The sequence below is a fragment of the Melospiza melodia genome, chromosome 4, assembly GCF_035770615.1.
Source record: "Melospiza melodia melodia isolate bMelMel2 chromosome 4, bMelMel2.pri, whole genome shotgun sequence".
Lineage (NCBI taxonomy): Eukaryota > Metazoa > Chordata > Aves > Passeriformes > Passerellidae > Melospiza > Melospiza melodia.
In genome coordinates, this window is record NC_086197.1 from 53,982,891 (window position 1) to 53,993,698 (window position 10,808).

A 10,808-nucleotide genomic window follows, 5' to 3' on the forward strand; every position below is an offset into this window, starting at 1 on the left:
CAGGAAAGGCTGGAGGCCAGTGCAGTGTGAGCTGGAAGGGACAGAGGGTCCTGTGGAGCAAGAGCCAGATGTTGCCCAGCTTTGGAGACACCAGGATGCTTCACCAGGGTCCAGGAGCTGCTCTGGCACAGGCATCCCAAAATCAAGAACCCAGTTTCTGCAGCTGGAGGTAAGTGTGATGGGGAAGGGCTCAGGAGCCCCCACACCAGATGAGCCCTTAGGTGCTTCTAAGCCAGGCCCCTGATGTCACCTTCCAAATACAGGATGCAAGCACAGGCTGTCGACGCCCAGAGGCCCAGGCTGCAGCTGTGCTGGCACTGTGTGCTGCAGAGAGCAGTCATTGCTTCAAGTTGTACTAAGATGGGGGGCTGCAGCCTTCTGAGTGCCCCTGCCAGCCGGTGCCTGTGCTGACTTGACAGTCCACTGAGACCTGGGAATTGTTCCTCTTTTATGCAAGCCTTTGGGAACCAGTACTTCTTCCCTCTCCCACTGTTGGGCCTGCTCTATTACAGAACTTTGCCTGCACTTGGAGAATTTAAAATTTAATTGAGTTTTTCATAGTAATGACATTTCCTTACACATGCTCCATTGAGCCTCTGTTTTTTCACAGCTTATGTAACAGTGAGCAGATGGGAAGGCAGGTAATAGCATGCAGCCACTGCTGGATCCAGCCGAGGGTTGCTCTCCTTCCCTGGGTGGCTGCACATCAGCGGAGAAGGGATTTGCCAAAGCCCAGCACCGCTCGTGACTTTGCTGCAAGTGGCAGGCTGATAAAGGCACTGAGAGAGGTGGGCTCTGACACAGAGCTGGGGAGGATGGATCTGAATCAGCATCCAGGAGAAGCAGCTCTCAGCATGCCCCACGGGAGCAGAGTTTGGGGTGACACTGCTTGGCCGGCAGGTGCGAGGTCTGGGAGGACAGTGGCCATACCCACTCTCCCCCTGTTGATGACTGAGGCAGTGGGAGGGAATTTGAAGAAATCCCCAACGTAGATGCAGCCCTTGGGGATGAAATTGAAGTGTGTACGGACACTTCAGCTACCTTTATTTTAATCATTGACAGCTTAAAATAAGAACTCTTTAATTAGAAACATTCCCTTAATTGAATTGTAATCAAGCTTTTAGTGCTGGCTAGCCATGTGATCTATTAACACCCACCTCTCTCCAAGCATTGCCTAGTTACACCTCTTCTCATGGAGTTTTTATTAAGGAGCCTGGGCCAGGGGCTGCTGATTTTGGCTATGCATGTAGCAGTCAGTACTGCAGGGACCCTAACTCCATCAGGGATGTCATTGCTCCAGCAGTGCAGCAGGTAACTTCTGCCCCAGTGTCCAAAAAAGGAAGTTGTTATATATGATACAAACAGCAGGATCCCAACTAGAGAGAGACCAGCTGGAGTTGGGTTGGAGAGGGAATAAATTTGAGGGACAAGCAGAATCCATGCTCACAAACTCTGCTGGGCCATCTCCTTTCTTCCCAGTGATCAGAGTGGTGGGTAGCTGCAGAACTTTTTTCCTCTGTGCACCTCTCCAAAGAGGAGCAACTCCTCAGGTTAGCACTGTATTGGGCACCAACCAAGGTACGCTAAAGACTCTGTTCAGACAAAAGCACCTTGAAAGCTGTCTAACACACAACATTCCCAAATGGGGCCCTCACCTTGTCTTGTCTGCCTGGTTTGCTTGGAAGGGATCTTTGGGGGCAAGAGCATGGAAGGGAGTCCAAACCCCTCAGCTCAGCAACTGGGGCCCTGCACCTGGGACAGCTCGTGTCACCTTTCACAGGATTCAGACGTGGTCAGGGCACCCCTAGATGCTGCAGGGAGTGCTGCTGCTGAAGGCAGGTGAGCAGAAGATGGGCTGTGTTTGGCTGCTGTCCTATTCACACACAAAGGTCCCTGGGCTGTCCCTAGTGCCCTCATTGCAGCGCTGTAGGGGGAACCCACAGCAACGTGTCTTGAGCAGAATCTTGTGGGCTGGTGTATCCAAGGGGGCTACACCTCACTGGGCACCCAGCCAGCCTCTCCACTGCCCATCATGTCATTCCTCAGGTAGGAAAAGAAAAGAAGGGCTAGAGTTGTGCTGTTTATTCACAGTGTCATGGCTGGGTGGGTGGCCTTCCAGAGTCACAGTACATGATATTCATAGCACCTAGTAAAACTCATGGGAAAGCTGAGCTCCAGTGACCTAGCAGACCTCAGAGAACTGCCAGGTCACATTTGGCAGTTCTACCTGATTAACAAAGAGCAGAATCCCATTTCACCCACTCTCTGTAGAAGGACAAACTGCTTTGAAGACCAAGATCAGTTTGCCATAGACACTTGCATGTGCTAGGGAAGTGTGAGCAATCACGGAAAGAGCAGAGAAAATTTTGACACTGTGCTGAGGTTCTACTTCTCCAAGGCCAGTGAAAGTAAGAGCTGAGAAGCGAGAACAAACACATTGCCACCTGCAATTCAAGAGCAAAGGTACCTGAGGAGGAAGGTACCTGTGGCTTGACACGTCCAACAGGGCTGCCAGAGCTCTTCAAAGCACTGACTCACAGCTCATTGAGGACGTGCAGCCCCCACTCCAAAAACAATGATTGATGTTCACAGGGTCTCTTTTACAGCATACACCTAATTTCTCAGTACTTTACAAATAATAATAGATTTGCCTTTTCAATACTCATACTGAGTAATACAGCAGCATTTTAGAGAAGATCCAGCACTCCTGGAGGGAAGGTCAAATGCAGCCTGCAAGGTGGGGATGCTGATCTGAGCACTTTACCAGAGCGCTCTGCAGTTTAAAGCATTTTCTAGAGTCAGGTGCATGTCCCCCTTCACATGCAGCAGGGAGCAATAAATACTCCTGCAAATGAGACATCAGGATCCCAGGATGGCACAAGGCTAAAAACAAAGCAAAATGCCAGGATAAATAAAACATAGCTAATAGCTACCTCTGAAAAGATTGCTGTGAGTGACTCGCTCCGCATCAGGTAGGAAATCTGCAGCAAGGGCAAGGATCCAGGCCAGCACACAACTGCCTCAGCAATGAGTCACTCTTTTCTCTTCACACTTTTGGGAAAAAAAAAAAAATCCAACCATAACAAAACAAGACAATGACAGAAAGAAGAGATGATGCTGAGTCCCTGCACAGAGCCTTCTTCATGACACAGCCCAAACTCATCCAGAACACCATCTAACCTGTGTGCTGCAGGTGTCCTGTGGAAAATAAATCTGTGGCCATATAATTAAAGACTCGACCGTAATTCATATGCATGAGGACATTGAAGGGCAGCTGTACAGCCAGCCTTGGTGCTGACATTTCTCAGTGATGAGAAATGTGTATTCTGATAGAAAAGTGAGCAGCAATTGCCTGTTGTCATCAACAAGGAGCAGGACTAGCAAGAGGTGACATGTGCTGTCGGGTGGCATTTGGGGTAACAGCACAGGAACAATAAGAGTTGGGAGGAAGACTTGGGAAAAGACCCTTGTTTGGACACTGGAGAAGTCTCCAGTCCCAGAAACACAAGCTGATATGGCTGTACTATAGCAATAGCCCTTTTCCCAAACAACCCAGCATTTCCTTGAGGCTCATGGTCTGCCTCCCAGTTTCGTTTGCTGTTCCCCAGATTTTTGGTTCTCTCCCTTGAGTTTCATTCAAATCAGGGAGTTTTATCCACCAGGCTCCCCAGAAGGCAAAAGAGAGGTGACTAGGAGCACAGGGCAGAGGAAGGCTTGGAGAGATGCAAACAGTGCATGACACATAACAGCAGCTCTAGAAGGGAGAGCCCTCCCAGTTTCCCCCTGCAGTGCTCCACCCTGGGAAAGCCCATATGCTGTCATGACACCCTCAGAAACCAAAAGGGTTGGGCAGGTTAGCAAAGGTTGAAAAGCTTGTAGGTGTGAAGCTGTGACAAGTCTTCTTTCCATGTTTAACAAAACCGTGTAATTTGTCTGTGCTGGTGGGGGAGAACAGTGGAGCTGGCAAAACACAGCCTCCATGACACAAAAACTGATGTTCTGCCCAAGGCCAAGCCCTTGCTTGAAAGCCCAGAAGTTCCACAGTTTTTGTCCCCTGGGCCATATATATACATAGTCTAGCCCAAGAAAACTACTGGTGGGTCCACATTTTCAAAAAGAACTAAATAGCTGAGACAATAATTTTCTATGGAAAATTTCTGCACCAGTGGTGAAACTTGGACAGTTACAAGCAAGTGAAAACAGGGTCTTGAGAGGGGAAGTGTTGGCAGCCTTAATAATAGGAGTTGTTCCTGGCCACACCTGTAATTAAGTGCATTTATTGCTTTTTTCCATATAGCCTTGCTTTTTTTATCCTCGTGCTATTCCCAGCCTCAGTCAGTTTGCAACCGGCTCTCTTTATTATACCCCTGCTGTCTTGCTTTGCTGAAAAAAAAAAAAGAAAAAGAAAAAAGGTGGAGCCAATGGGGAAAAGAAACTAACAAACAGGAATATTTAGGTACACTCTCAGAGCTGTGTCAGGCCAGGGCAGATGTATCAGAGAACCACAAGACAAGGTCAAGGTTCCTTGGGAGGAGCTGGACTCAGGGCTGAATCAGCAGGATCTTACTTGAAGATGTGTAACCTCCTCACGCTCTCCTGCATGTGGAGCGCTCTCTGGGCACCAAGGCAGCTCAGTGCCTACAGGGTGGTGGGAGAACCTGGCCCAGCAGTCTGGGCAAGATGAAGGGCCACAGGGGAGGCATCATGTCTGCCTGAACAACCCAATCACCTTCTTAGATAAAAAAACTGGTCTTATGGGCGAGGAGAGAGTAGTGGGAATAATTTATTTCCAATTCAGCTGGGCTTTCAACACCGTCTCCCAATGTTCTGATGTCCAAGTAAAGATGGTGTTGTCTCAATAGGTGGACAAGCAGAGGCACACAAAAAATGTTTGTCTAGTCAGGCACAGGGAGCAGTTAACTGTTAATGAGTTGTACTCTACCTAGAGCCTGGTACCAAGTGGGATGCCCCAGGGGGCTGTCCTGGGACCTCTCCTGTTTAACGTGGTTATTGATGACCTGGAGAAGTTGATGGGGTGCACTTCAGGTGACATTTAGTTGGAGGGGAAACAAGTTAACATGCCTGAGGGGATGTCAGAGGGATGTAGGAGGCTGGAGGGATGGGCCTGCAGGAACCCTGGGAGTTCAGCAAGGGCAAATACACAGCCTTGAACCTGGCAAGGAAGAGGCTCTGGCAACGATGTGGGCTGGAGACCTGATAGATGCACAACAGCTGCGTGGGAAAGGACTTGTGAGTCTTGGTAAAATACAGAGCCAAGCTCTTCACAGTGGTGCTTGGCAGGAGGATGACAGACAAGGAACATAAGTTTAAAGAAGAGAGGTCCAGCTTGAATACAAAGAAGACCTTTCTGTCCTCAAAGGCAGTCAAGTGTGGGAAAAAGTTGCCCAGAGAGGCTGTACAGTCTCCATCCTAGTAGTTTATAAGATCAAATAAAACTCCAAGCAACCTTATTTGACCTCTTTTCTGACCCTGCTTTGAGCAGGAAGTCAGACTAGAGCTGTCCTGGGGTCTCTTTCAAACAGAATTATCCTTCAATGCTCTGATGCCCAGGGCCCCATTTATGTGTAGAATGTGTCTGGGGAGTGCCAAGTGTGTCTGTGCTGCACACACATGTGTCCATGCCTGCTGCAAGCCTGAATCCCATGGGAGGGGTGAGGCTCAAGGGAGACAAGGTATCCCACAGATGGGTTGGACAGCAGGTGAGGAGCACAGCATGGCCAGGGAGCAGTAGCTCCCAATGCCTGTGATAACTGTGGCAGTTCTGTGCACCCCAGGGAGCTCGCTGAGCAACACAGCAGCAAAGTGAGCTGGCAAGGAGCCCGTGGTGTCCCTAAGGTGGCACTGTGTGTGTGTGTGTGTGTGTGTGTGCCAGGGGAGCAAGCACACAGCTGTAGTGGTGAGCTGTGTACAGCACATGCAGCAGCAGGCGCTGCGGGCAGCAGGGAGCGGTGTCTGTGTCTGTGTGGGCTCCTCAAGCAGCACAAACCGGCCGTGCTTCAAAAGCCTCCCATGTGTGAGCATCTCCCAGGCGGGCTCTGGGGCTGAGGGGACGAGGGGACGGGACAGAAGGCAGGCGGTTCTGAAGGCAGCTGGCCCAGTCAGAACAATTCACGTACTGCTGTGGGAGGGGAGGGACAGGAGCGATAAACAATGCGCTGGGAGGCGGGAGGGCAGGGAGAATGGCTTAAAATGCGTCTTCCCGACATGCCCTGGTGGATTAGTTCAGCATCTCAGCCCAGCTCCTCTTTAATTCTTATGCAAGGGGTTTCTCTGGAAGGGACAGTCTGTCCTCGCCAGCTGAACGCCAGGCACAGGACACCGATTAACAAAAGGCCATCTCACCACCCGTCCCACACAGCGAAGGACGAGAGGCAGCTGGGACTCATTCCCTATGAGGACTGAGGTTGTGTGTTTTTATTTCTGCCTCAGATCGTGCTGTTGCTCATCAGAGACTGCAAGACTTGCTCATCTGAGCCTCCCATGGCCTCCTATTCACTTCCAGAAGATGATGATGATTAGTACCTGTAAGGCCCCATCTGTAGGCCATTTTTGGGGAGGCTCTGAGGCCCAACAGCTCCCAGTTCCTACACCTGGATGTCTGAGATGGGAATATGCACAGCACCTGGTCTGTCAGAACTACTGCTTGGAATTGTAGGCACTGGTACAAAGGTGACGGGTGTTGTGTGTGTACCTAGGGAAGTGCAATGTCCTGGCAACAACTTTGCTGCAGCTGCAGACATCGGATAGGCAGAGACAGTCTAGGAACTGCTCCTGGTTCATTTATCACTTGAAATGTCCTTTAGCTGTACAGGGTGACAGGTTATACCCACAGTGGAAGGTTAAATCTGTCCTATGGCCACTGACTGCTTCATGATCCTGGGAAAGTCACTTTGCCTTGCTGTCAGCTGCCTCTGTCCCCCTGTGCTTGCCTTCTCTCTGAGAACAGAAGCCATGCCTTTCTTGGGACTGCAGCAACAAGCAAAATGGAGCCATGAGGACATGAGGACTCTGGAGGCTTCTCCATGGGACAAGTCATCAAATATTTACAAGGAGTCAAAAATCCCACGCTTTTCACAAATGGCTCTTACATTCTAACAGTTGACAATGCACTTTGAGCTCATGAGACCATCTGACTGCTGCAAGAGAGCTGTCTCAAACAGAGCAGCAGGGAGCATGGAGCTCCATCTGGCCAGTGCAGCTCTACCAACACACCTTGTACCTCCTCTGCAGCACCCCCAGCCAGCTGCTCTCCCCCTGACTTGCTTCCCCCACTGACCTCACGCAGCTCTGTCCCACTGGCACTCACTGGCACTCACTGCTGGCTCCTTGGACACTCCAGGTCACCCTGTTATTTATCCCTGCCACCCTACAGCCAGTCACCCCATGCCTGCAGCTCTCTGCTCCAGAGCTGGTTTACACTGCAGCTCTTCCCTGCTTTTCCTACAGCCTCACACAACACTGGAGGGGTCACATAAGTTTCTCTATTCAAGGCAGCCTCATTGCTAGTGACCACGACACTGTATCCCAGAAAACAAAAGGCACATGGTGCAACCCAGCAGCCTGCAGTTAAATGGTGGCTCCACTCTGCTTACATTTAGTCAGATCATTCTGTGTGGTACCAAGTGTTCTGCTATAGGTCTGCGTTGCCTGTCATGTGCTTGCACCCACTCTCCTACTGATTCATTGTCTTATCCCTGAGAGAACCGTGTGGTGACTGCAGGTCATGTTATAAACACATTCAAAGTCTTCTCTGGAGTTCCTGCATCAGCTTTCTCCTCTCTTCAGCATCCCAGAAGTGGTGTGCAGGCCTGTGCCAGGCCCCTGGTAGACACACAGAGGCTGTTACTGGGTGAGCACCTAATCACCTGTCAGGAGCAATTTCAAGCTCCTTATTCTCTTGTTCTGTAACAAGGCTGTGTGCTCCACAGGCCCTCAGCTGACTCTTTCAGTGACTGTACCACTGGGACATTCAAATAACTCTGTCAATGCACTACATCCAGGGACCCAAATATTGCCCAGTCCCAGGCTTCAAGACTTGCTATTTCAAATCTGGGGCCAGCACCAAAATAATCTGGCTAATTTCAAAGACCAAAAAAAACTTGTAAAGCTCAAATATCTTGTGTCACAAAGACTATTTCAGGATAGTGTTTGTGTCCATCCTGACACAAACATCACAGACATCAGGGCAGTGGAGTCACATTGCTCCTCTTTACCTCTTTCCAGGCTGACCTGACATGGACAGGGAGTCACTTGGGGTCCACATGCCCAGGCTGCCCAGGAAGTAGAGGCATTACCCACATTAAATGCTCCTTTCTGGAGGGGATGTGGTCAAAGGTAAGCATTGTACTGGCAGCCCACTGACTGCTTTACTGGTGTTGCTTTCCTTGGGACCTGGAAGAAGCCCAAGGCCAGATCTGGTCTTCTTACAGTTTGCAAGTCAGGCTGTGGTTAGCTATTGTCCCAAGGGGATTCAAAATGGTTGTTGCCTGAAGAGCTCTCAGGGCATTGCAAGCCCTCTTCCTGACAGCCCTGGTGCTGACAAGGACATCTCTTCCATGCAGCTTCACTGCCCCTGTGCCACCATCAGAGCATGCTGCCCTCCTGCCTGTGGCATGGGAGAGGCAGGCTGGATATGTCCCATCAAGGGACTGAATAACAGGAAAAAATAAATGGAAAAAATTTTATACATCGAGCACATGCAACCAGGCAGTGCTGAGAAACAGCTGAAGGACAAGCAGACAGCAAGGCAGCAACGAGCAGGGCCTGACTCTGAACATAGGTCATCTCTGCCTGACTTCCCAGAGCTGGCATGGCTTTGCAGATTTGTCCCCAACAAGAAATCAAAGTGATAGCGCATATCTGAACTGTTTTCAAAGTCAGTGTCCACTCTGTGAAAGCTGTGGCCTGGCTGTCAGGAGGGCTGACCTTTATTGCAGCATTGGGGGTGGGTGCTGGTCCTCTCAGAGCCAACATTCACTCCAGATCAAACATTTCCTCCCCCAAACCCCACGTGTGCCCCATGGCACACACTGGCTGACTGCCTGGAGAGTCAGCCTCAGCTTCAGCCCAGCCCCACAGTGTCCCAGCAGCACTGGGGCCAGAAGCAGCACTGGGTGAGCCTGGGGAGTCAGGGCCAACAAGGATGCTGGGATCTGTGGGGGTGAGCACAAGTCTTATGGGGAGCATCTGAAGGAGTCAGAGTTGTTTAGCCTGGAGAAAAGGAGGCTCTGGAGTGACCTTTTCACTCTGCACAGCTACCTGAAAGGAGGTGGCAGCAGGGGGAGTCGGTCTTTTCTCCCAAATAACAAGCAATGGGACAAGAGGAAGTGGCCTCAAGTTGCACCAGGGAAGGTTTAGTTTGGATATTTGGAAATTTTTTTTCACCGAAAGTGCAGTCAAGCACTGTAGCAGGCTTTTCAAGGAAGTGGAGAGGTCACCATCTCAGAAGTGTTTAGAAGATGTGTCGACATGGAGCTTAGGGACGCGGTTTGGTAGTGGACGTGGCAGTGCTGGGCTAAGGGCTGCGCTCGGTGACCTCCGAGGCCTTCTGCAGCCTGAGTGATTCTGTGACTCGGCGAGGCCGGGCCCCGCGGGCTGCCAGCCCTGCTCTCATCTCTAGGTGGTGCTCTGAGGCCGGCAATAGCCGCGCTTCCCCCTCGCCGCGCCGCACGGACTCCCTGCGCCGGCCTGCCGGGGCTGCTGGGGCGGGACCCCCATCCCGGGGCTGCCGGGGCGGGATCCCCACCCTGGGGAGCGCGGCAGGAGGAGAATCCCTGCAGCCCTTCCTCCCGAGAGCCGGCTGCCATCCCAGCTCCTGCCGCTGTGACATCCCCGGCCGGCCGCGGGGCCTGCTGCGAGCAGAGACGGCAGGCCCTGTCTCCATCCTCGGCTGCCCCTCTGTCTGCCCAGCGAGGCTGCCCCGCTGCCCGACACCACCCCGCTGATGTTTTCAGCATCCCAGCACGCTGCATTCCCTGCTCTGTCCCTCCTGCGCGTGCAGCTGCAGCCCAGCCCAGCTTGGCGGATCTAGCGCAGCGCCGGGCCTGCGGGCTTTTCCAATAGTGATGCTCCATTAGGGCCTAGCTCTGCTCTTAGCACGGGCAAAAAAGCCAAAGCCCCATCGACTTCGCGAGGACAAGCCCTTAATGGCCTGGGAAGACAAGACTTTTTTCCCTTTTTCCCTTTTTCCCTTTTTCCCTTTTTCCTTTTTTCTTTTTTCTTTTTTTTTTTTTTTTCACTCAAAACTGTGGCCACTTAGTATTGCTGGTCCAAAAGCTGCAAGAGGCCCTCCTGCAAAAGCAAAGAAGAGCTGTTAAAGCTCAAAGAACACAGAGGAGGCATTCTTGTGGAGGTCATGAGCCTGTGCACAGCTGCTGTGGCAGTGCCATGTGTCCTATCCAGTCCTGGGCAAAACTTGGACAAAACCAAGCTGTTTGAAACCTAACATGTTTGTTCAGAAGCGCAGACATTTCCAGCATCATTTCCTAGTCATGGAAATCCAAACCTATTTTCTCCTCAATTGACATTATTGTTGTGTTTCTTAAAAATATTTTTAGTTGCAGTGTGTATCAAAATGTTTTGCTGAGCAAATTTTGTGTGAGTTGAAAGGTGCCAATGATGATTTCTTTTCAAAAGGGTTGTCCAAAAGTGTCACCAAAAATAAAACATGAAACAAGTTTCTCAAGTGTCATTTCAAACAGCAACATTCATTTGAGAGCTGGCAAGAGTGACAAGAGCATGGTTAGTTGTCATGGGATAGAGGATCTGAACCAGTGCCTGGATCTTAT